The sequence below is a fragment of the Dermacentor andersoni genome, chromosome 2 (genome assembly GCF_023375885.2).
Source record: "Dermacentor andersoni chromosome 2, qqDerAnde1_hic_scaffold, whole genome shotgun sequence".
NCBI classification, from domain to species: Eukaryota; Metazoa; Arthropoda; class Arachnida; order Ixodida; family Ixodidae; genus Dermacentor; species Dermacentor andersoni.
Window position 1 is genome coordinate 101156459 of NC_092815.1, and position 26156 is coordinate 101182614.

General features: G+C 45.7%; 1 protein-coding gene across 2 annotated transcripts in view; it reads right to left on the reverse strand.

The window, feature by feature from the left end:
- The window catches only part of LOC126541529 (solute carrier family 22 member 7-like), a 59660-nt gene extending 41566 nt beyond the window's left edge, over positions 1-18094 (reverse strand). Inside the window, exons 1-3 of one of the 2 annotated variants that reach the window (XM_050188327.3) lie at positions 17967-18081; positions 3031-3142; positions 2422-2656 (exon numbers count right to left, since the gene is read on the reverse strand). The gene's annotated coding sequence lies outside the window, so the exon portion shown is untranslated. Of the gene's footprint in view, positions 1-2421; positions 2657-3030; positions 3143-17966 lie in introns of both variants that reach the window. The other variant, XM_050188328.3, reaches the window with a different exon arrangement.
- Positions 18095-26156: the final 8062 nt, after the last annotated feature.

The following is a 26156-nucleotide window of genomic DNA, read 5'->3' on the forward strand; positions in this document are numbered from 1 at the left end:
AACAGAATAGCTGAAGACAGAGCATGCACTGCTTGAGTGTTTCCTGACTGATGGATTGAAATACCCCCCGCAAGGCTGCAAGCCCGGCCGGCGGTCGTCGTTGATGTCAAGTGAAATATTTTGAATTCGATGTCATTCGACTTAGCTGGGACGAACACTGTAGTTGCAGAGCTAGAGCATGTGACCGATCTATATAGGCGCGAACACGCAAGCGGTCACTGTGGGTCCTAAGGCGGCTCTCCAAGACTCTGCATGGTGCCGTAGATCCCACGAACAACTTGCCGCGGGCACACGAGAATATTGTCGTCGGGCAGTTGAGAAATGACACCATATCATCTTTAAATTGCGAACAGACGCAGGCACTCGTCCTGTCCATGACAGTGTGGACTGTGTTGTTGTCATGATGACAAGCGGAAATGCAGTGGGAATGCTCCGCGTGTTCGCACGCTAGCTTACATTGGCCCAATAGAATTCAGAGGAATCACCAATTAAAGCCTTCGTCATCTGGATCCTAAATAAAGCTCCACCTCCCACTCGGCTTACCACAGCATGACGTAACTCACACATGTCTTCTACGACTTGGAGTAACCTTCGTGAGTCCCTACTCCTTTCTAATCAAACTGGACAATTGGGCTGCTAAGCACGGGGCCGTGGGATTGAATCCCGGCCATGGCGGCCGCATTTCGGTGGGGGCGAAATGCGAAAACACCCGTGCACTTAGATTTAGGTGCACGGCAAAGAACTCCAAATGGTCCAAATTTCCGGAGTTCCCAACCACGACGCGTCTCATAATCAGATCGTGCTATTGGCACGTAAAACCCCATATTTTATTTTTTTTTCCAGAATGGACAAATGTCCCAAATGTGTAGTTTGTAGATGAAAAGAGATAATTGTGCATCTTTTCTATGAACTTCCTTGTCCTCAGCTTATGAAGAGGGCGTGCATGGACACGAACAAGTGCGTCAGAGAAAATTTGCATACTTGCGAATGATGCTACATATTCTTTATGACGCACACAAAAGTTCCAGCACACACGTCTGCATCGCCCTGACCCCTCTCTTCGACTCCGTCCTCCATCTGGACTATCACGTATACTGTGGCTTGGCATTGCTTTTACAACATACTTTTGTTTCTGCATGGGAATTGATGGCAGTGTTGCTTGCAACGACTGCGGCAGCGAGGGAACTGTGGGACGCTGCATTTGCATTTTCCTCTGTACAGTGCACACAGGCACTCGCTCGCGACGGCGTTGGCCGGCCTCGACCACCGGCCGTTTTCGGAGCTACGGTCGTCATGACAGAAGCCGATCAAAGCGCTATTGAAGTTTCTACGTTCGTGTGGCCTATTAGAAACTTTAATCATTTGGGAATCCCCCATCGCTTCTATTCATTTTTCGCGCGTGTACTTGCCTTCTCCGCTAATCTTTCCATTTTTCTTTCCTGCTTATCATTCCCCTAGTGTAGGACAGCAAACCAGAACCTTCTCTTCCCGTTAATCTCCCTGCCTGTCCCACCTCTCTCTGTTCTATCTATCTATCTATCTATCTATCTATCTATCTATCTATCTATCTATCTATCTATCTATCTATCTCTCTATCTATCTATCTATCTATCTATCTATCTATCTATCTATCTATCTATCTATCTATCTATCTATCTATCTATCTATCTATCTATCTATCATAATTTCAATTCACAAAAGGCAGCGCTCTGCACCACGCTTGACAAATTTGACAACCTTCACCTCACGGAAATCAAAATCTTTGAACATTGGTCCCAGCCGACGTCAGCCCGAGTTTCTTTAAAAGCAATGTTGTTGTTCTTTAAGCACCTGGAATTTATGAAACACTGCAAACATTGTCAAACGCTTTCATTGTACTTATGCGGATATATTAGTATCGTAACTTCGTTTACCTTCTATTTCCTATTCTTTAGGTGACTCTCACAGCATTCTGGACCGCTATCCTGTGCGTCGGCTGTTCGCAAATGTTAATCCCCTTTTTTATACTTTAATAGGAATGTTTGCTCGCAAATTCACAGTAAAATAATGGTACACCAAGGCTAATTATAAACAAACACACACGCCCAGTTAAACATGCTCACAAACAAAAAGTTAATACCTTGGCAAACAAATACACAAGTCTAAAACATGCAGCCGCTCAGAAGGTGGTTTAATCATTATCAACTACACCACACGCACACGGACTGCTTATTCTTGAATTTTCAGGTGATACCTCATAACTTTCCCCATGCTATTGTTCTATTGTCAATTCGTATACGCACATAAAGTACTGCTCACCGCACTACACGCTGCGTCGATACCCTCTGCCCGAGCGCTTAGACACATCACTTTTTGTTCCCTAGATGTCCGACTAAAATATGGCCCTGGCAGAGTAAAAACCAAAATTCACATTCAACTCACCTAGCGAGGGCTTGACTTGCACTTGACTCGCTTTGATCTTCTAATGTCTTGATACGTGCTCAGGGTGCAGATTGCATGCGTCGCTGGTGAACACACAGGAACTCAAGAATCGCCTGATATCAACGGCACAATGGGCAGACCGTATTATGATGTTTGCGACTCTTTACCATCTGCATACAATAGCTGCCGACGCAACTGGTGACTAGCGTAGTGTCGTATGTACCTTCAGTGCGTTCTGCAAAAAAATAAAAGCGCGCATTCTATGTAACGCATGCGTACTTCCAGGCTTCCAACGACAACAGCGGTGCATTGACGGCGGTACGTTTGCGCGCGTTTCTCGTAGTGAAAGCGATCTATAGCAAACTGATTCCGGAGGTCAGTATAAGCGGCGGTCCCTGCTTCACAGTGAGGCTGCGCCTTACGGCGTCAGGAGTGGCTGTGTGTGTGGGGGGAGGGGGGGAGGAGACAAACGGGGAAGGCGTCCGGGCAGCCGGCGAAGTCCGGCCACAGATGTGCTGGAGCCGCGAAGGGCTCCTCTGTAAGGTGACTCCTCTGAACCTTCAACGTCAAAACATTCACCAAAAGGAAGGAAGATATCCGATGACATACCCGATGCTCTGCGATTACGCTCGAGTCTCCGTCGTCTTCGGTTGTTGCTGGCCGACGGTGCCTCTTGAAGGACCCGGAGTGTCGACAGCGGCTGCGAACGCTGTTGCGCGGTCTGCGTCAAGGCGAAAGGGTTGTGACGACTTGGGGCCCCATTTATTGAGAGAAATTGAAACTAATGACTCGGCCGCATTTCGACGCTCGCTTAGTGCGTCGACACTGTGGAGTATAACAAACAGAGGCCGTTCGGCAAGATGGCAGCCGGCGCAAAAACCCGCAGACTCGGGGTGGCGGCACATTCACACCCAGCGAGCTTTGAGGCTTTCGCTTTCTCGAGGCAAATTGTCTTTGGGCCAAAGTGCCCGCTGTGTTAACGTGAGAGCGCGAGAGCTTGTATTCTTATCATACCAAAACGCTGGATACCGGCACTTGCCTGCTCGGTGTCACGTTGGCACGTGCACGCCAAAGTTTAATGGAAACCGCAATGCTGTTTACTCAAAAAGAATGATGAACACGTGAACTTATGGAAGCAGGTGTTCTTAGCTCGGAGCGGCCGCAAGTACGTTAACCAGCCACTTGTTGTCCGCTCGCCTGCGTGTGGGCACGTGTGTGCAGACGCGCGCACACAAACACAACTGGTTCGCGTCGAATGAAAGCTTGAGTTCAACGCCTGGTCCAGATGTTTCCTTTCCCTTCTGTGTTTCGCCTTTTGCGCTGCTTCATTCGTGATACATGTGTAACTCAGCCAGGTGTCTATTCGTTGAAGCGGTTAGGTTTGAAGTATTTTCTGCAGTTCTTGCCCTCGGTGACTGAATGATCCTTGTACAGCTCTTAGTTTTAATAATCTCGCGGGAGTGTCGGCGGTCACGGTGGTCGGCGCCACGTCACGGAGCGCCTCTACGAAACTAACACCCCGCGCATGCGCGCGAAGCGTCCTCTTTGTCCGGACATCGCCTGCTCGTTTATTCAACCGCTCAACCCGACATAGCTCCTGCTGCTTGTCAGTTCACCTATGGCTTGCGACTAGAGTCGAGCGAACATCAACTCCTTCGAAATGCGATCGAATATCGTATAGTCAAAATCAGAAGCTTATGATTACAACAGGAACGTTTACTTAATTATTATTAGGTACCATGTCTGTATTGACTAGTTTGACTAATTGACTAGTTTAAATAGAAAGGTAACTATAAAAAACAAAAAGTCAGTTTTATGTACCAGACGCCTTTGTCGCCTCGTCTCCGTCCGTGCTCTTCTTTTTTTTCTTTTTTTGCGCTGTTCGCCTTTCAAATATCACAAATTGTCATTTCAAAAGCTGCAAGAATATGCATTCAAGGTATTTAAGGACTGTTTTTTAAAAAGCTAAATAACTATCAGAAGTTGTAACGAAAGAATGAAAAGAAATAAAAAGTTTCTGAATGAGTTCTATGTCGTATGTATACACGTAAACGGGCGTCTTGAAGAAAAACATCACATATTGTAACGTAAAAAAAAACTGTATCATGAGTAGACATCGAAAAAAAAACTAAGTGACAGACTAAAAGCAGAAAACACTTTTCTCAGGCATGCTTTTACTGGGAAGCCGACAACAAAGCTTGCAGTATTCATTTTGTATCTATATTGCTTCGAAAACTTTGTTCGTTGTTTCCCTGCTGATAATTTGCGGTATTTTCTTAACCCGGCACAAAATAGCAGCAAGGCTTTGACAGTCAGTTGTTACAAAACATATGGCTCGTTTCCAATATTAGAAACTACCGAATAGTTCTTTTTTTAAGTACGAATACGAATATATTGTTTGTCGTGTTCGATTCGCATTCGTAACTCTGAATATTCGCCCACCTCTACTTGCAACCGTTTATTCTAACCATTATTATTATTATTATTATTATTATTATTATTATTATTATTATTATTATTATTATTATTATTATTATTATTATTATTACTATTATTAATGTATTTATTTAGTTATTTTGAAAACATATGTAGAGAGGAAAGGGCAAGCGAGGCTGGCAACTGCCACCGTAAGGGGCACAACACCTGCCTACCCTTCAAGAAGAGGGTGACACAAACACAGAAATGGAAGATAGGAAGGAGGGAAGGAAAGAGGAAAGAAAGAGAAACAGGACAAATCTAAAAGAAGAAAGTAGAACACACAGTACAGGTCACACACAGTAAGGCCGGTCACTGAAGTTCACGCTACTACAAAATGTTAAATATAAGAAATAGCGTGAGAGACCCGCCATTTTGTTGGGACATCTGCGATCTTGCTTCGTGCGCAATCCTCAATCAGAGACTATATCACTCAAGTAGAAAGAGAAACAAAAGAAAGGAGAAACACGGCGAAGTCAACCACAGGGGAAAGATTGGTTCGCTATCCTAGGCTGGAAAACGGGGGACGGGAAGGCATGAAGAAAAAGAAATAGAGAGGCACCACATACATGCACACGATCGCAGCCTTCGGTACAAGTCAACACCAATGTCTACTAAAATCATTTGTAAATGTATATTGCCCTCAAACGAAATGCAAGACTGCCTTCATTACCAAAAAGTTGCGATCTCTTTAATTTGCTTGGCCATATATTAACATTATCTTCTTTTACATTTTGCAGAAAAATATCAGAAAAATTACACTGCACTTGCGCCAAACGACCTCGAATTACTGCTAACGACGTCTACACTCGCTGGCAACTTTCCATGGCAATGACGCAAAAGCTACATTTGTGCATTCTAGTCACCATACTACAGCGGGGAAGCGTCTGCACATGTATTACTGCACCAAGTAATCTGGCAGTGTTTGACAGTGCTTTCTGTTTCGGTCTCTCGGAAAAGATATTTAATCAGTGTAGCTTACTACTTCCGACGTTTTCGCACGTAATATAACGTGTAAGAGTAAACCTAAGAAATAAAAGCCACATTTAACCAGGCAGGTGTCATCATCATCACCATCAATCTATTTTATGCCCACTGCAGGACGAAGGCCTCTCCCTCTGATCTTAAATTACCCATGTCCTGCGACAAACGATTCCAACTTGCGCCTGCGAATTTCTTAATTTCATCACCCCACCTAGTCTTCTGCCGTCCTCGACTGCGTTTCCCTTCTCTTGGCAACAATTCTGTAACTCTTATGGTCCATTGGTTATCTAACCTACGCATTACATGACCTGCCCCAGCTCCATTTCTTTCTCTTGATGTCAATTAGAACATCGGCTATGCCCGTTTGCTCTCTGATCCACACGACTGTCTTCCTGTTTCTTAACGTTAAGCCTATCATTCTTCGTTCCATTGCTTTTTGAGCGCTCCTTAACTTGTTTTCGAGCTTCTTTGTCAGTCTCCAAGTTTCTGCCCCATATGTTAGCACTGGTAGAATGCACTGATTGTACACCTTTCTTTTTAGTGATAATGGTATGCTTCGAGTAAGGATCTGAGAATGTCTGCCGTATGCGCTCCAACCCAATTTTATTCTTCTGTAAATTTACTTCTCATGATCAGGGTCTCCTGTGAGTAATTGACCTAGTTAAACGTATTCCTTCGCAGAATCTAGAGGCTGACTGGCGATCCTGAACTCTTGTTCCCGTGCCAGGATATTGATCATTATCTTTGTTTTCTGCATAATAATCTTCAACCCCACTCTTACACTCTCTCTGCTAAGGTCCTCCCTCCTTTGTTGTAACTCGTCCCCAATGTTGCCGAAGAGGACAATTTCATCTGCAAACCGAAGATTGCTGAGATATTCGCCGTTGATCCTTACTCCTAAGCCGTCTCCCAATTTAATAGCTTGAATACTTCTTCCAAGCACGCAGTGCACAGCATTAGATATATTGTGTCTCCTTGTCTGACCCCTTTCTTGAAAGGTATCTTCCTACTTTTCTTGTGGAGAATTAGGGTAGCTGTGGAATCTTTGTAGATATTTTCCAAGATATTTACGTAAGCCTCCTATACTCCTTGATTACGTAATGCCTTTATGACTGCTGGTATCTCTACTGAGTCAAATGCCTTTTCGTAATCTATAAAAGCCATGTAGAAATGCCGATTGTAATCTGCAGATTTCTCGAATACCTGATTGATTGCATGGATGGGATTCAATGTACAGTAACCCTTCCTGAAGCCAACCTGTTCCCTTGGTTGACTAAAGTCCAGTGTTGTCCTTATTCTATTGGAAATTATCTTGGTGAATGTTTTATACAATACTGGAAGTAAGCTAATGGGCCTATAATTTTTCAATCCTTTAATCTCTCCCTATTAATTATGTATTAATGTAATGTTGGCATTCTTCCAGTTCTCCGGGACCCTTGAAGTCGTGAGACGTTTCGTGTAAACGGCCGCATGCTTTTCAAGCGTTATGTTTCGTCCATTTTTGATTAACTCGACTGTTATTCCATCTTCTCCTGCTGCCTTTCCTTGTTTCATGTCTTCTAAGGCCCTTCTGACATCATCGCTAGGTATAGGAGGAGTTCCTGTATCCTGTTCATTACTGTTTCTAATTGAGGTATCCTGACTCATCTGGGTACCGTACAGGTCAGTATAGCATTCTTCCGCTGCTTTTACTATATCTGCGAGATTGCTGATGATATTACCCTGCTTATCTTTTACTGGTTTGTCCTATGCCAAGCTTCTTTCTCACTTATTTCAGGCTGCGTCCATTTTTTACGGCTTCTTCAGTCTTTCTCACGTTATAGTTTCGAATATCCTTTATTTTCTCCTTGTTGATCAGTTTTCACATTTCCGCGAATTTTATCTGATCTCTTGAGTTGGATTGTTTCATTCTTTGTCGTTTCTTTATTAGGCTTTTCATTCCTTGAAAGAGCTTACGTACTGGTTCTCTTGGTGTGTTGCCTCCAACTCCAAGTGCTGCTTTTGAAGCCAGCCTAGTTACGGTTTCATTGATTACCTCTATGTCATCTACATCTCGCTTTTCTAAGGCTGCATATTTGTTTGCAAGTACCAGTCTGAATTGGTCCACTTTTACACTTACTGCCTTTAGGTTGACCTGTTTCTCCTTGACCATTTTTGCTTTTTCTCTCTTCAAATTCACGTGTCTCCTAGATCTCACTAACCTATGATCACTGCACTTTACCTTCAAGGGTCCCGGAGAACTGGAAGAATGCCAACATTATACTAATCTACAAAAAGAGAGACATCAAAAGATTTAAAAATTGTAGGCCCATTAGCATACTTCCAGTATTGTATAAAATATTCACCAAGATCATTTTCAATAGAATAAGGGCAACAGTTGACTTCAGTCAACCAAGGGATCCTGGACTTTACACTTCTACATCGTGCACTGTGCTGTGATCAGCAGAAAGTATGAAATCGATTTCATTCCTTGTTTCACCATTAAGGCTTTTCCAGGTCCACTTTTTGTTGCTACGCTTTCTGAAGAAGGTGCTCATTATTCGCAGCTTATTCCTTCCTGCGAATTCTACCAACACCTCTCCTGTAGCGTTTCCCAGAACCGATGCCGTAGTTTCCAATTGTTTGTTCACCAGCCTGCTTTTTCCCCACTTTTGCATTGAAGTCGCCCATTACTACAGTATACTGAGTTTTCCCTTTTCTCATCGCTAACTCAACACCTTCATAAAACTGATCTACTTCATCATCATCGTGACTGGATGTCGGAGCGTAGGCTTGTACCACCTTTAATCTATACCTCTTATTAAGTTTATTACGACTACTGCTATCCTCTCATTAATGATGTAGAGTTCGTCAATGTTGCCCGCTATGTCCTTATGTATTAGAAACCTCCCCCGTACAACTTCCTATCTGGGAGTCCTCTATAGCAGAGAACGTGGCCGTTAGTCAGCACTGTATAAGTCTCACCCGTTCTTCTAACCTCACTAAGGACAATGATATCCCAAACAATGCCCGATAGTTCCTCAAACAGTCCTGCTAAGTTAGCCTCATTCGAAAGAGTTCGGGTGTTAAAGGTTGCAAGGGTCAGTTTCCATTGGCGGCCTGTCCGCGTCCAGAGATTATTAGCACCCTCTGCTGCGTTGCAGGTCTGACGGCCACGTTGGTCATGTGCTCCGCAGCTGCTGGGCACTGAGGGCCATATGTAAATTGTAGGAATCCTGAGGGATGTAGTCGCCGAATACTGCACCAGGGAGGCCAATTCCTGTTCTGGTGAGGGAGTGTCTTTGTTGAAGGTTGGTGGACCTTCCTAATTTGATTAGTATAGGCCCACTGGTTCTCGGCGTTTTAGCCGGTGTCAGGCTGCACTCCAAGCCTGGAGTCTTATGTCTTATATTAATATGCGTGTTGATGTAAATGAGATGCTTGTTGTTGTCCAGCTCAAAGAAACGCAAATTTCTTTCGGGAGCATCGTCACGCATGCGCTTCGCAGCTTTCCCCTTCTATGCCACAGAAAGTATTCCACTACGATAACAAGCCCGACATCAGTATTTTTCTTTCCTTATTTTGCCGCAGGAGGCAGTTTTTGTCGCGGTCTCCCGCAGACTTGTGGGTGCAACGGACATTACACCATCGCCTGGCATGCAGGCACCTGACCCGCTTCAGTCTACACGGTTAGTCATTTCTAACAATTCGCCCCCTTCACGGAAAGTAAATGGTGTTGCAGACTCGCTACGCTTTATCTCACTTCATCAGAAGTTTGGACGTTAGGCCGTCTTCCTGAGATTGCTTCTCGATATCGAAAGATGAAGCTCGCGATGTCACTACAAGGGAGTGGTGGCGCCATCTGTCAGCCTTACAGCGAAACACACCGAACAGTGACGGGTAGTGCCACCATTTCATTGCATAGAAATAGTTTTTTTAGCCGTACGTGTCGTCGCAAACGACTCGAACTTGCCATTACCTTGGACTGGCGTTGCTTCAGGCAGTATACGCCAGCATATATGCTCCCTTCACTCGTGTGTTATCGCTCGGGCGCGTCAAATCGGTTTTATAAATATTTCATGACTTCTTAGCGCATCGACCCCTGAACAGCGCAAAGCTATATTCGACAGCTTGCTGATCTATCTATTAAGGAGCGAAATAATTCACCTAATCTAGGCACATCGCCGGAAGAACCACTGGGATTGCCTTTTAGTATATGAAGATTTTTCTTTTTTTTAGGTTAATAGGCACCTCTCTCTCTCTCTCTCTCTCTCTCTCTCTCTCTCTCTCTCTCTCTCTCTCTCTCTCTGCCTCTACATGATTCGGCTTCTCGTGGCTAAGCTTCGGTTTATGCTTCAGCGACGTGTGTGACAACCCTGCAAGACTCCGTCAGGAGCGTTGGCTGCACCCACGGCGAAGAATTCAACGGAGCGCTGCAGGTTGTGCTGCAAGAAAGCGTACGGATGACAATCAAGTAGGAACTCGCTAACTATCACGGAAAGCTGGACTGAGCTAGAGGACTAAGCTATGCAGATCGGCGACCGCACGCTAATACACATTCCAATTACAAATACTTGCAAATCAATTTGTCCCAACTTTCACTGTTTCTATGTCACACAGCGGCCGCAGCTCTTAACCTACTTTGGTTCAGAACTAAGAGTCCTGAAATTTCTTTTTAACCCCAAACACTGGCTTTCTGTTTTTACTCTCCCCGACGCTTTAATAAACTCACGAAGAGAGGCAGGCTAACCACATTCCTCGCACACGGCTGTCAGATAAAAAAAGACAAGAAAAAAGCATTGACTGTCCATCATACATGTAGGCAGCAGTTGCACTTGCGAATCAAGGTTCAAAGTGGGGACGTGCAACCTTGGGCTCGAAATCCAGCGGCAGCAGTAGGAAATACAGTGGTTCCCAAAACGTGCATGGACGCCATAAATCCACCTAATCTTACAGCACTCAGGTTCATTATGACCCCGGACTCACTCTGTTACTGCAGAAAAAAAGGCAAAGGAACCTGAGACGCGAAAGCTCGGTTTGAAGGGAAGTGTTCGGGTTGAAGATATGCACAAAACGAGAAAATCTATCAAAACTTGTACAGTCATCCCTACGACAACGAAGGATGAGCATCTGCAATTCTGTGTATATATATATATATATATATATATATATATATATATATATATATATATATATATATATATATATATATATATATATATATATATATATATATATATATATATATTTGTACACTAACGCATATGTGAATAAATTTATCACTGCGTCTATTCATAAAAGAAGTTTCGGATATGTACCCCCGTGAACATTTCCAGTGAGCTCTGGAGCAAGGATCATCAGTTGTTGTTTTTGTTACCTTAGGTGTCCGCCACACCAGCCAGGGTGGCTAATTGGGCTATATAGCAGTTGGTAGTTCTTCTTAGTAAGTGAACAGCGGAAATTCCGACAAGGGCATAAACGTGTAGCTGCAGACCATGGTCAGAACTAAGCGCTTTAATTCATCAACACAGGTACGACCGCACCTGCGCATTCACAGAAGCAGCGTAAATGGCGCGGCAATAAGGCGCATGCATACAGTAGAAAGCCATCCATGCACAGCCGCTTCGGGCAAGGAGAAGAGGAATACTGTTACGTGGAAGAGTGCATGTTTCGCACATACGCAGTGTGCGTGCACGATTTACGCACAGTACTTCACATGTATAAGCCACAGTATATGCCACGTGTGCAAGAGTACCACAGTACAGGGGCCCTATAATATAAACGTATTCCAATATGCTTTTATTCCAATCTCCTGATGCCAGATTTGCGTAACCGCCGACGCAAGCATCGGGCGATCACCCGCAGGGTTGTCTGAACAGACTGATCAAACGCTCTCCTCGTTCATGGGGATCACTTTTGCTTGCTTGAAAAACTAATAACATTGCCCACCCTGAGCTGCTTGTCTTATCTAATTGGCTGACAAGAGGCGAGGAGCATGCTCAAGTGGAGACGGATTCGATGGGGCCGAGCCACTGCATTGAAAATCGATAACCAGATTATGAGGGTGGTGCCGGCGTTTGCAACTGGTCCGCTTTCCCTTACTTAGCTTGCGGTGGCTGGTCAAAAATCGCGGCGGCATGCAACGGAAGCTTAAGAATGTCGCTAAAAGGGATCCTCAGCAAAGAAGAGTTTGTAGAACGAGGTCGTAAGCGTGCCGAAAGGGCTCGAAAACGTTACGCGGCCACTCAAAAGGCCTTATTATACGCAAATGAACCCATGCTCTCCGGCAGGTGCTAGTAGCCAGTGCATGAACGATCGGAGACAGCCATCTTTTATTCCTTTCTGAACGCGGCAGCCTGCGGCTATTAAAAAAAAAACAGTTTTGTTCGGAATATTAATGCATCTTTAACGCGTACACGTCACTTTGTCGCGGTGAGCCTTTGTGGTTTTGTGACGTCGCGTGACAGGCAGGTGAAGTGGGTGCAGCCCGAAAACTTTTGACCAATAGCCGAGGACTAATGGCGAAAAGGAGTCGAATCAGAAATAACTATTTTTCTTTTCTCCGGTCAAATCATGCATATTCAGTGCGGACACGTCATATCAGATGGGGAGCTATCGCGGTTTTCGTGACGTCGCGTGACAGACAGGTGAAGTGGGGGTGGTCCAAAATTTTTTGAATAACCGCGCAAGGCTGATTGCAGAACTGAAATACAAAAAGTTTGGAAAAGTTTTACGTTATAGCGCCCCATTATAGCACCATATAGAAAAGCAATCATTATTGAGACGAGTACCCTGGCGCCGCATGCCTGTAGCATCTCCTTTTTATTATGCCAATAAAACAAAAGAGAGGAGCGAGAGGCGATATTGATAATGCATGATTAATGCATAATATATATATATATATATATATATATATATATATATATATATATATATATATATATCACATTAATACTTAACCTTCCGTTGGAAGTCTGCACTTGTCTTCGTCCCGTTTGCTGTCCTTTTATGCCTCTGCACTGTTAACTTGGTCAACCTTGGGTGACTAAGAGTTTCAGCAAGATGTGAGCGGGTCTGCTGGTTTCGTAAGGCGCCTGCTCGAATTCAAGCGCGGCAATGAGAGATATGATAGCCCGCGTCGCCATTGCGCGCTTCCTCTTTGATGCGCGGTTACAAGCACCATTATTTCTCTGAGTGCACCAGTATCCCTGAAGAGCGAAGGGCTTCGATGTACGGACTTATGTCTAGACGAGATGCACATGATAATGTAGGCGATACAGCGTTACCACAAGTACCTTGGTGATTTAAGGTCAAGTGAAGTACCCCGACTCTCTTTCGCCTACTTGAATCCGACTGATTAGTCTTGTAGAAATTAATAGCAATAAAGAAATGAAAAGATTAATCGAAAATTTAAATTGTCAATTTAAATGCAATTTTCGCGGTTAATGGGTTTGTACCCTCGTCACTATATCGACGGACCGCTTGTAGGATCTCCCTACATGGGTGCCACGCAATCATGAGACACCCTCGCTTTTAGTTCGTGTTTTGCGCACGCCTCGCGATGCTGTAATTTAACACCAGAGACAAGCCTGAGGGGTCTCGTCGATAACCTAAATGGCAGTGGCGCAGTCCAGTTACTACCATTTACTGTGTTACTCATTTTGCTCTCCCATGATTCCTGAGCTGCTGCAAGTGGGCCTGATGTGGACATCTGCGCTGGGGCAAGAAGCCTGAAAACGTATCAGTTGGCTCGTCGCCTGCTGATGACCATTACATAGCCAACGTCCCTGACGTCATCGACACGTCTCCGTGCTGGCGTACAAATTGCGTCAGAGCGAGTTCCCTTTCACCAGTCGGCAGTGCCACAGCCCAAACACTGCGACTAAGGTGCAGGTTGGAGCCGCTGCCGACTGAACACTAACCTTTCTCAGCACAATGTCTTGCTGTTTGGTGCAGTACGTGACACGAGTTCTGACGCAGCTGAACTAACCACGGCGTTCAATGACTTCAGAAGAAAATGCGAGACGAGATCAGAGTCATGCATGACAGAGCCTCCAGTACCGCTCTGACTATGCTGATAAATTGAAGACGGCCGTAAATCAGCTTCAATAGCTCGTTTCCGACCTGAAAGAAGGTCAGCGAAGCTTGCCATTTCTTAAAGAAAGGAAGATCAGCACCTAACAGAGAAAGTGGCGAAAGCTGAAGGGCCTATCCCTAAGCTCGAAAGCTCGAGCAGTGCAGCCGGATCCAAAGTGTAGAGATCAAAGGCTTGCCAGCCACTGTGAAAGAAAGAGCATGCGACATGTAGGGCAAAAAGAAAGTAGCTGAGGCTTGCCGTCTCGCTCTGCTCGACCCTGACATCGACATCGCGCACAGTGCATCAAAGAGGACTGACAAGAATATGAACTTGTTACATTTGCGACTAGGTAACAAAGGTGACATGTTTCTAGCTGCGCCCCCCCCCCTAAAAAAAAAGTAAACTGTTAACCTCGATACCTGAGTTCACAAGCCCTGACCAGTCGGTATACGTCAGCGAGAATCCCACGCCGCAAAACGAGCGTCTTCTCGGTGCTATACAATTTCAAAAGGGCGAGAAATGTCTTGGAAGCATCTGTGGATGAGGAACGTCGCTACTTTCGACAAAAACACAGGTTACTGTAGCGCGAATTTGTTGCCCATATGACCTGGTGAAAATGTCGTGGATGGTTTCTTTTACGATGCACAGTGTATCTAACTTGCTTAAAATGGGCAATGACACTCTATTCGTGCTGTATCAGTCTTGCGAACAATATTGACGTAAGGCCAGTGGTAAACTACTGCGAATTGTTCACTTTAACCATGCAGTCGATCTGTCGTCAATGCGAGAAACCAAGGGGTGTTTTTCTTAGAAAGTTCACGCAAACTTTCGACTTTCTTTTCTTCCGTTTAGCAGAAGCATAGTTTCAAGCTGAAACAGGTGTTTCTTTTTCCGTTATACAACTCGTTTTTTTTTTTTTTTTCTCGAAACTGCGCTGCAATACTAGGGCCTGGTGTTATGTCTCTCATTAAAAAAAGTCGGGGTTTCACCCGAAAGGCGGAGCATCGATTGCGATAGCAAATTAGTAGGCAGCTAAACGAAGTAAGAATAGCGTTTATCGGCCGTGTAAACTTCTAAACATTCGCGTACTAACTAAATAAGCAAACATGGTGTCACGCGCGCACAAGCAAACTTGAACACATCGTACTCTATGACTGCGCACACTCGCTGTGAGAACACTGGCGTGAGAAAGCGCAGCAGCAGCAGCGAGCGAATTGACCCTTTGTGCTGCCACTCGTTTCAACGCTAACTAAGCGGCGACAACACAGCGCGCACGAAGCTATTAGCACTCTGCGCACTCTGTCCCCATCACAGAACGCTTTGAAGATAAGGTCCGCGCGGCCGCGCCATACGCAGTCGCCGCCGGGGTGGAACCCTCCCCTCTACGCGGTGCCTTCCGCGCGACGGAAGACGGCGCGCTTCCTCGCCGCTTTCCTTCCTTGTGCCCGCGGGAGATTTAAGCCACTATCGTTGGTTCACCGTCGTGCGCTTTCACTCGCGCATGCAGAATACGGCGCGCGGCGACGATGTTATCGCGCTCGGATTTTATATGGAACATAACGGCCATGGCGACGGCATAAATGCGTCTGGGGTGCCTATATAGTTCCTATCGCAATAAAAATAAATACTGTGGCAAATTCTTCTTCTAGCGCGAACCGACACGTCGGAGCTGCTGCGTCGTCGGAGTTATTGATTTGTTATGATTATTTGCGCGTCAAACAAGCTTTGAGCTAAATTGGGCTTTGAAGTTCAGTGAACGCGACGCATTGAACAGGAAAGCGAGAAACCTACGCAAACCCACACAATATAAAGAGGAAAGTGAGTAACGCACCAGAAAATAGTTCAAAATATAACCGTCGTTCTACAAACTTTAACTACGAAGTGCAACGAATTTAATGAAATAGAACGGCAGGTTTCATCGTTAGAACGATCTATACGGTATTACTAGCGGTGCTATAAAATGTATGCATTAATGAGAATTCGTGCAAGAAATTTCAATGATTAGGCCGCCTCGCTACGCAAGAAAGAAATCGCCAGCAATACTGAAATTGGAGGAAACAAAAACGGAAACACCCCTGAAATTATAACTAGTTTACATGCTAAAGTTTCCATGCATAACGTGTCCGCATTCGTACACGTTCATATGGTTGAATCACCGAAATGAGTTACCTCCGAGATTATGATTAGGTTATGATTATTATTGTGAGCCAGCTAATCACCGAGATTAGCTGGCTCATAGTAATGCAATGCCAAAAATTAAGCATTTGCTAAGCTTAGCGTGTGGGCAGGAAAAATCGACCTACCGAATCGACACTGGTTCACAGCTGCACAGCACGCGCACCTGCGCAACGCCTGGTACAGCGCACATGACCCGCCGCCGCTCGTCGCCCTTGTGTGGCTGTCGCACTCACAAGAGTCGTCGAAGTCGCACTGCCTTCGCGCTATTTCCGGTAACATCGGTGGTATGGAACATCACCGAGAGTGTTCATCAATTCCGCCAGATGACTACACAACACGAACACGGTCGAATAACGTCGCCGGTACAAAGAAATGACGGTAATTGCCACCGAAAGCAATCGACTCTTCCGCCCGCTCACGCCATGTTTATGTTCCTTAATGACCGGCGCAGTCTTTCCTCCTCTCCGCCGTCTGATGATTACTCAAAGTAACGCGCAGAGGCGACGACTGCTTTCTTGGTTACCCGCCGCGGAGGCTTAGCGGCAGTGGTTTTGCGATGCTAAACACGAGGTCGCAGGATCAAATTGCGGCAGTATTTCGACGGGGGCGAAATCCAAAAAAGCCCGTGTCCCGTGCATTGGGGATGCGTTAAAGATCCCCTGATTAAACCCCTGACGGTCAAAATTAATCCTGCGGCGTGCCCGATAATCAAATCATTGTTTTGGCTCTTAAAACCCCAGAACTCAATTCAAGTTCAGTTCCTTTCTTAGTCTATATTTAGCTTTTCTTTCTCTTATGAGACCGCATTCCTCAAGGCATACAGCATTTCCCTCTCCGCTCCTTACGCGTTTTGCTTTGTAACGCTCTCTGAAAGCCTAGGCGCGCTGTTTGGCCGCCAAATTACCAGGGTTACATATAAACATGGCTGCATATACACACTTCGTTTGTGAACTGGCCGCATCCAGCTGCGACCAGTGGGTCGACCGCGTTTCGTCACGCATGTTCTTGCTTGAAAGTACGCTTATATGTGGTGGTCTGGGCTAAATTGAGGACGTTATAGCGAGGCCGTTATGCAGGACTTGTATCTGCAGGACTGGATCATGTAAAATTGTGGTCGAAAGTGATCGCGTATAAGCACCCGATCCGGATCAGACTCGATCGCGACCCAAAGTGTCTGTGTGACAGAGGTATACTATAGGACAAGGAAAGCTCGCCAACGGCACGCTAACGACTGTTTTTGCTGGACATTGCCGCCGTGGCATCTCGCTACCTCGATTCAGCGGCGCACATTATCGCTTGAGAATCCGTCACCGAGCGCTGGCCTCGATCTCGCATTGTCAAAAAGGTCGGCGCTCGGCGATGCAGACTGTACAAAAGTCACGCGCTCCGCCGTTCACATTTCGATGTTTGTCTGAAGCAGAACCGTGGGCAAAAGTATACGGGCCACAGGGTCGCCGTAAAAAAACAGAATTTCTTCGTAATTAACGCGCACAAACGGCAACTGACGAGTGCACTATAATATTCGTAATCCCAAGTTTTGCCTGCAGTCTTTCGTTTCAAGTTGCAGTCACAGACAGAGGGGAAAATGAGTGTTATCGCGCAATCCCTGTTCCGTAGACTTTTGCTCACGGGTGTGCGTAACATAGCCCCGGCAGAGACGGACACGAGCACCGCTCGCGCCACTCATTGTGCACCTGCACAAAGCTTTCACCGGCGCCGAGCGGTGGCCTCCAGCCGAGGCCACGAGCCCCAGTGTCCCCTTTAATAACGGATTCCAATTAATACGCGAGAACCCACTCCAATGACTGCACAACACGGATAAAAATTTGGCATGCGAACAAGCGCTACTTACTTGACTTTGCCAACAGCAGTAGTGGTTCACGCTTCTCTCCTCTCTTTCTTGAAATACCTGCCCGGAGATATGTAGAATTTCACTGGCGTGTATCGGCCCTCAGTGTTTTCGATGCATCTCTTGCTTCTTTTTTTGCTTTTTGCATTGAACGAAAGACTTGTGCAAACAAATGCGCAGGAGACAAAAATATCGGAGTGCGTACACACGAACACAACTCGCCTACGTGACCATAGACGTGATCATGCCGTCTAGCGACATCTTCATTTGCTCCCGCAGGCGACGCCGCTCAGCATAAAACCCCTTGATAACTTGAAAGTAGCGACACACTCCTCCCCTCGGCGCTTTCCTCCTCGATTCTCCTCGCGCGCCGGCTGCACGCGCTGCGCACGGCACGCTTTTTCTTTGTGGCTCCCCCGGAGGGGCCGCAATATTCGATGGAGGCGAATGATTTTGGGCCACTTTCGCGCCCCAGTGGTGTCGAACATTTTGAAATATGGTGAAGGCAGCATCGAGAATGCTGAAGGTAACGTTTATGAGGAGGTTGGTTTCTTTTTAAACTTGTATATATGGAGAATAGTGATGTAAAAGGAGCTTTCGGGCGAGTTCTATGCTCTAGGAATTTGTTTCTGCCACGTGATAATGCGATAATTTACTTTGTGCATCTGATCTAGTAGTGCTTGTGGCATATCCCTCTGTGTTTGGATTTTTTTTCTTGGCTGTGCGCGCATGTCCACCACACGTATTATATTCAGTGCACCTTCTTATAAAGAATTAGTCGCGAGTGCATCGTCCGTCCATGTATTTGTCTTCTCAACGTAAAAATAGCTTTTGCACTGTTGTCTCTGAACTAAATAGGATGTCTGCGCGATTTCAGTTCGAGCAAGCGTGCGCGATCATGTGAACGCCTCCTGCACATCAGTGGCGTAGCCAGAAATTTCGTTCGGAGTGGGAGCGGGGGGGGGGGGGACGTTTGGCTCACGTTGCAGCTCGCCCTCCTGCTCAAAGAATTTGTCGAGGTATCAAATAGATTAATAATAACTGTTTTGCCATTGCCAAAGATGCTGCAAACGAATTCTTGAACTCTACGCAGTGTCGAGACATGTAAAATATGCATTTTTTGATAAAAGAATATATTTCTGCGTCCCAAAACATGGGCCAGAAATAACTTATATCAATTGTTTCATGTTTTTTCTCTATGTAAAGAAAATATCACGCGAACTTTAAAACTATATCAGTTTGAAACCAGCAAGGCAGTGCATGCCACTGATATGAAAACCGTAAAGGCCATATAATGAAAAAGTTGAGGACAAATATTGTAATGAAATTATGTCATTTAAGAAGCTTGTTTAGAGTTTTGTACGTATGCAATGGCCAGGGACAAATTTCAATGACGCTGTCCTTCGTTCCAACGTATTGCGCAGGAGAAGCTGTCACCGGTCGTGTATTGTAATTGCACCGAAAATATAATTGCAACAGAGAGCACATATAAAAAGCAGGAGTTATGCAAAATATGCGTTAAAAATGCGAAGATACAGCTTGATAAAGGGCACAAAAAAAAGTGTCACTGGAAACAAAGTTCACTGCTTGTTTACAAAAAAGCTCGCAACGATGTTTAAATATACGCATTATTCTCCAATAAATCTACGAATCTAAGCAGAACTCAATGTATATAATGCGTCAAACAAGACAATAAACATTTTTCGCAACCACAAATTCACAGATCACAGAATCCTAACGCCCGCTCCCACCCCACTCCCTGATGTATCGCGCGCGACGGAAGGCGGCGCGCTTCCACCGGGCTTTTCTCCCTTGCGCACAGAAGACTGAGCCACGATCGTCGGCTCACCCATGCCAACCCATCCCCCTCCCAACGCTTTCACTCGCACATACAGCATACGGCGCGCGCAGGCGATGTTATCGCCCTTGGATTTTATACGGAACCTAACGGCCACGGCGACGGCATGAATTCACCTGGAGTGTTCATATAATTGCTATCGCAATATTATAATAAGAGTATCCGACAACTGAAGAGTCCCGTAGCGCGTTAGTTTCCGTGAAAGAAGAAGTAACAAATACAAACTTTAACCGTGCGACAATTTGCTGAGCCGCAACAATGTCCTTCTTTTTCTATTATGGGGATGTCCTTTTTGTGTGTGTGTGTGCGTGTGTGTGTGTGTGTGTGTGTGCGCGCGCGCGCGCGTGGCGGGGGCACCAAAATGAAGAAACGCAAAGGGAAGCATGTTGGCCACAATCGAATGCCTACTTTGGGCACCCAATGTGGCTACCAAAGCCATATCGAATAAAACGTTAGATGCTTCCAGAGAGAACCGTACGCATAGTGCTCGGTATCCTACACCGGCGATACAAAAGGCTTTCCGGAGAGGCTGCGATAATATCGAAATAAAGTTGAGCCCTCACACAAACGCGTTGCAATCCGTCGAGTCCCCACAGTGATGACGGCGAGCCACCATTGTTTCTTTTTCTCGTCTGCTAGCCAGAAAGCATCGAAAACTCTGCCAGGCCAAAATCCACTCGGCCAGAGAAAAGCGAACAAGCTCTGGGTGGCTCTGGCAGCCCGCGGGTACCGAAAACAAGAAAATTGAAGCGGCTCAATGTATCCTCGCGAATAAAAGTCAAAGTAGAAAAAAATGAGAACCGTAGTTAACTTTGCTGGCTTTAGTGTCTTAACATGGATGTTTTGGCGCAGGTGAAAGAATGTTGATATTCTTTTCTGTGACATGACGGCGCAAATGAACCACCACGACGCTTCGTCGCATCGGACCTCGCTGCGCGCTTTGTCAACTTGTCTGATAATGGGCTGATTTGGCTTGTATCATTGTATTATTCGATGTACGACTTTAGAAAAGTTAGTGCACCTTTTGCAGCAAATATTTACAAGAACATTAAACCTACAAAGTTACGCAATTGAATATCTAAAGCAGAACTTTGGAAATATCAGTGCATTTTCGCATCAAGAGTTTATGAGAACTTCATAGCCATAATGTTTCGGAATTCAAAACCATGTGCTCCGTAGATTCCGCCGCCTCTGCGAGATGCCGCGACGAGCCCACTCGCCATCAAAACGCCCTTGAAACTTTGTGCTCGGATGCCTGGGACGCCTTGAATTATGTGATTCCAGGTGCATGGGCGCTGACCCGAAATCCAGCCCGAGTTCGCTATGTTCGTGGCGAAATGTCTTTTCCAGCGTGAAAGAGGCATTCTAAACAAAATCCAGAATTATTTGCGGTGCCGGGGGTTGTTTTGGTCGGCGGTGCATAACAATACGAAAAAATTTCGGGGTGGAGGGCTGAAGCCCCTTAAGACCTCCCTTGGCTACGCCCCTGCTGCACATTGCCTGTATTCATGAGAAAACCAAATAATAATCGTCCCCCATTCATGCGTGCATGGTAGCCCAATTCAAAGCAAATTCAAGAACTGAGAAATAATGCAAAAACTACACTGAAGTTGTCTAAGTATGCGTAATCATACCCCCAAATGTTAGTTGGCCCACTGCCAAATTTAAGTTGGCTCATCCCCAAATTTCAAGTCGGCCCACCACCAAGTTTTAGTTGGCTTATCCTAACTTCAACTTGGCTTATCCCCAAGTTTCAGTTGGCCCAACCTCGAATTTCAAGTTGAGCCATCCCTACTAAAACCTTGTCCATGCATTTTCTCAGCCTTGTGTATTTCTATGGGTATTCTCTTTCTATGTATTTTTGGGTGGTTTATGTTCCTTACCGTGTATAAAGCTATCTGCATTGATACTATTATAACGATTAAATATCTTAAGTTGGCAAATTACGCATTCTTGTGCCCATACAAGGGATTACACTTTTCTCGTGACGGGGCTGGGGTACTCGCCAAAGAAGGCTTACGCATTAAAAACGCAATGTAGACTAACTAGTACTCATCACCCTCAACGCCACGGGTATACTTGCAGCTATTTTTTTCAGGGCCTGCATTCATTGTATATAAGTGACTGACGCACACACCGAAGTAAGCTCGAAAGAATGCTCCTCTACAAGCCACTATTTCGATTTTCAGTGATCCTAACAATCACGAAAAGTGTGATCGAGAGGCTGTATCTTCTTACATAATTGTTCACCGCGGAAAGTAGAATCTATAGTGCTGCATTTCCGACTGAATAGCAGTTGATGACGTGCGAGGTTATGGAGCCCCAGCAGAATATTCAGAATGACCACCCCATTTCTCTGCAGCGCACAAATTGACTGATGAGCATGCCGGAAGAATGAAAAAAAATGAAACATTAGGGGATGTTTTAGTACGAGTAATAAGAAAAGCGCCTTACCTCGCGAAGAACACTCTTCTTTGTCGGAACAAAGTTCTTTCGGCCAATGTTATGCAGTCACTACTTCTTGCAGAAGCCATCACGATTTCGTTGTGGTATCATAAAAGCTGCATAACCATCTTCAGGCTTCTTGCTGCAGTTATATGCGCTACAGCATGGCATAGCGCTAGCACAACACCGCAAGAAACACAGCGCACAACTTTCACGGCGCTGAGACAGCCGACCTAAGGAGAAAAACGGCGCCAACGAGCTGTGCGCCATTTTGTGAACGAGTTGTGCGCCAATCTTGCTAAACGCAAGATCCGCGCGTTTCCAAGGGCAACGGCAGGGAGAGCAATCATCGCGCAGAAAAAGGGGCGCGAAACTGATTCCCGCGGATGGGACGCGCAAGGGTCGAGGAGGAGACGAGGAGGTAGCGCGATGGTGGCAGAGTTCAAAGAGTGGCGATACTCTCAAATTATCAAGGTACTTTATCTCAGCAGCGCCTGTGGCGCCGCCTGGACATGGTTGAGGAGCCTATAGCAAAGTTACGGGCGTTTGATGAATGGCTGCGCGGCCACCGCGGTTTCTCCCTCGCCTTCACTACCTTCCCCACAGGGGCTGTCTCCTCCTCGCTACACACTCACAACTCCTCTACGTACACGCATGAGCACACCAAAAGAAAGGTTCCTCCATTATCCGTCCCTAATAGACTTCCGCGCACTTAAGCAAGCTAGCGCACCGTATGACATTGGAAAAGAGGCACACACCTGAATTCACCCAGCATCGATTGCACTCCCTCGACTCATGTACGCAACTGCGGCTGTTACCTGCAGGCTTTCGCAAAATGAGGAAACGATGCTGTGCGGCTTACGCTTGGGCGTCGCATTCACCAGTGAATATATGTGTGACTGAAATGGCTGTTGGTGCCGAGGGCAATGCCTGCGGTGTCGAGAAGACTATAGAACATCAACTGTGCTACTGTCCATCTTTTGAAAATGAAAGGCATCACCTCTGCACAGTTCAAAATCAGTTAGATAGAAAACCGTTCACATTGAACAAGATCTTGAGACCATGGCCTCGCGTATCGCTATGCGTAATTGCGCGTTTTCTTTTGTTATTGTGCCTAATTTTTATTTATTTTTACTTGTGATATGCTCAGATCCAAAGCATTACATATGAGAGTAGTAAACAAAAAGACACAAACCGGTAAAAAAGGAAATTTATTTATCAAATCAATCTTATATGTATAATATTAGCTAGCGCATTCTAAAAAGAACAATGAACATGACCTATTAATACGGGAAAAGGAAACTAGTACGGGAGTGGATACTATTCGTACAATGTTAGCTAAGGCATTTTTAAAGTAGTTATGGTTTTGAATCATTGTAATTTTCCTGCATACATTCAACAGAAATACATTGAAGGTATCAAATAGAAAGGAAGTTCGTTCTGCAATATGGGGCCCTATAACGTAATACTACTCCAATCTGTTTTTATTCCAATCTCCTGACGTCAAATTTACGTAACCACCGACATAAGCATCAGGCATTGTTTGAAAAGCCCAATCAAAAGCGCTCCTCGTTTATAAGAGGTCACATTTCTCGCTTTCGAAGCAAATAGCATTGCCTACATTGAGCAGATTTTCTTATGGAATTTGCCGACAGGAGACGAGGTGCACGCTCAAGTGGAGAGGGTTTCGATGGGGCCGAGCTAACACAGTGAAAATAGATAACTGGTTGAAGAGGGTGGTGCCGGCGTCTGCGATTGATCCGATTCCCCTTAGCTTGCGGTGGCTAGTCGAAAATCGCGGCGGCGTGCAACGAAACGTTAAAAATGCCGCCAGAACGGTTCCTAAGGAAAGAAGAATTGGTAAAGGGATGTCTTATATGCGCCGAAAGGGCTCGATTATTATGCGCAAATAAATTCATGCTCTCCGTCCGCTCCGACTAGCTAGTGTCAGAGCAATTGTCGGGCAGCCATCTTCTATTCCTTTCGAAACAGGACAGTCTCCGGCTATTCAGAAAAAAACTTCAGTTTTGTTCGGCATATTAATGCGCCTTTAACACGTACACGTCACTTTGACGCAGTGAGTTCTCGCGGTTTTGTGACGTCGCGTTAAAGAGAGGCTAAGTGGGCGTAGCCCAAAAACGTTTGATCAACCGTCGAATCAGAAATAATTATTTTGCGTTCGTTCGGTCTAATCTTGCTTAATCAGTATGCGCACATCATATCAGATGGGACGTTTTCGCAATTTTCTTGACGTCGCGTGAGAGACAGACGAAGTGGCCGGTGGCCCGAAAATTTTTTGACCAATCATGAAGGGCTGATTGCACAATCGGAATAGAAAAGTTTGGAATAGCTTTACGTTATAGCGGCCATTATATGCCGATCTTCTTAGCGTGATCTAACGTTCTAAATATGAATTGCGGTGACAAAATCAATTCGCTGTGTAGCTGAGGGTGATGAACTTTTTTGTGAAGAAAGGGTGAAGAAATGGCGTTTGAGACGCGATGCAATAAAGGGTAAGTTAAGTTTGGATTTCATTGCGGTTATGCTTCATTTCCATTATTATTAGAAATAAGTTATTCTGGAACATTACAAGGTAACGTATTAGCAGTTTTTGACCAGGATACCAAACAGACATTGTGTATTCCACTTGTGTTCCTATTAAGGTCTTATAGAGCATCAGTTTAGAGGAAGAAAAAAGACAAAAAGAAGTTCCGGCTTAGGAAACTTAATTTTGTTAGCGTTGTTAACAACGACACCATTTGTGTTCTTCGTGAGTAAGTCTTTCTGGAGCCGTGTTGTGCATTCGTGAAAAGGGAGGCATGGATCCAAGAAAACTAGCGATACGGAAAAACAAGATGCGTTCTAAAATTTTGCAAGGGATTGTAGTTAGTGGAGTCGTGCTGTACTTAAGTGAGGAATACTTGGCACTTGATTTGTAACGTGGAATCACCGTACCAACTTTCCACCGTACCAACGTTTACGGGTTCTATGCCGACATAGAACCCGTATCAAGAGACAGGTAAAATATCTTATTGTGAAGAAGAAGACGCGCCTCGCGGCACAGCCGCATCGCCATCACGCGGCTCGTCTCCGCTCGCGCTGTTGATTGCTGGCGTCCGTTTGGACAGTGCTTCGGGCTGCCTCGCCGTTCCCGGTCGCTGTGCCTTCGCATTAGGCGCCACCAATAAACCTTCTCACAATTGGTGGAGGTGCGGGGTATCGGCGATGGCATTCGAGAACGCATCCCTGGACGTTTCCTCAAGCGCGGACATCGAAGACGGTTGGCCGGAGTCGACATCAAAAGAATCTCCGGGGACGTCAACCAAAGACGAAGAGTCGAGGAGTTCCACGAAGCCAAGGCATTCGCCAACGAGCAACGTAATAGGCGCACAGAGGGGATTGTAAAAGTATATGTTGCTGCAGCCGCCAGCCATGTCAAGCGTCGCGAAGGGTAGTGGGAGAGATTTACGGCTCATGAAGACGTCGGACGGTGTGAAGAGGACCGTTGCATCAGTAATGGCATCGCAAGAGACAGGTACGAGGGCGAAGGAGCCAGGTGGAGTATCTGTGTCCTCGCGCACGGTAAGTTTAGAAGGGCGGTCGCAATCTTCGTCCAAGGGCGCGTCACAAGGGGAAAATTCAACTTCGGCGCGTGCGCAGTCGATCACGGCTTTATGGCTGGATAAGAAGTCCCATCCGAGGATGACGTCATGTGAGCAGGTGGGAAGGACAATACACTCGACGATGTAAACAATGCCGTGAATAAGCACACGTACAGTACAGGCTGCGTGCGGAGTGACGTGCTGCGCGCTTGCCGTACGAAGCGACAGTCCAGAAAGCGGCGTGGTCACCTTGCGCAGCGAACGGCACAGTTTGGCGGCTATCACAGA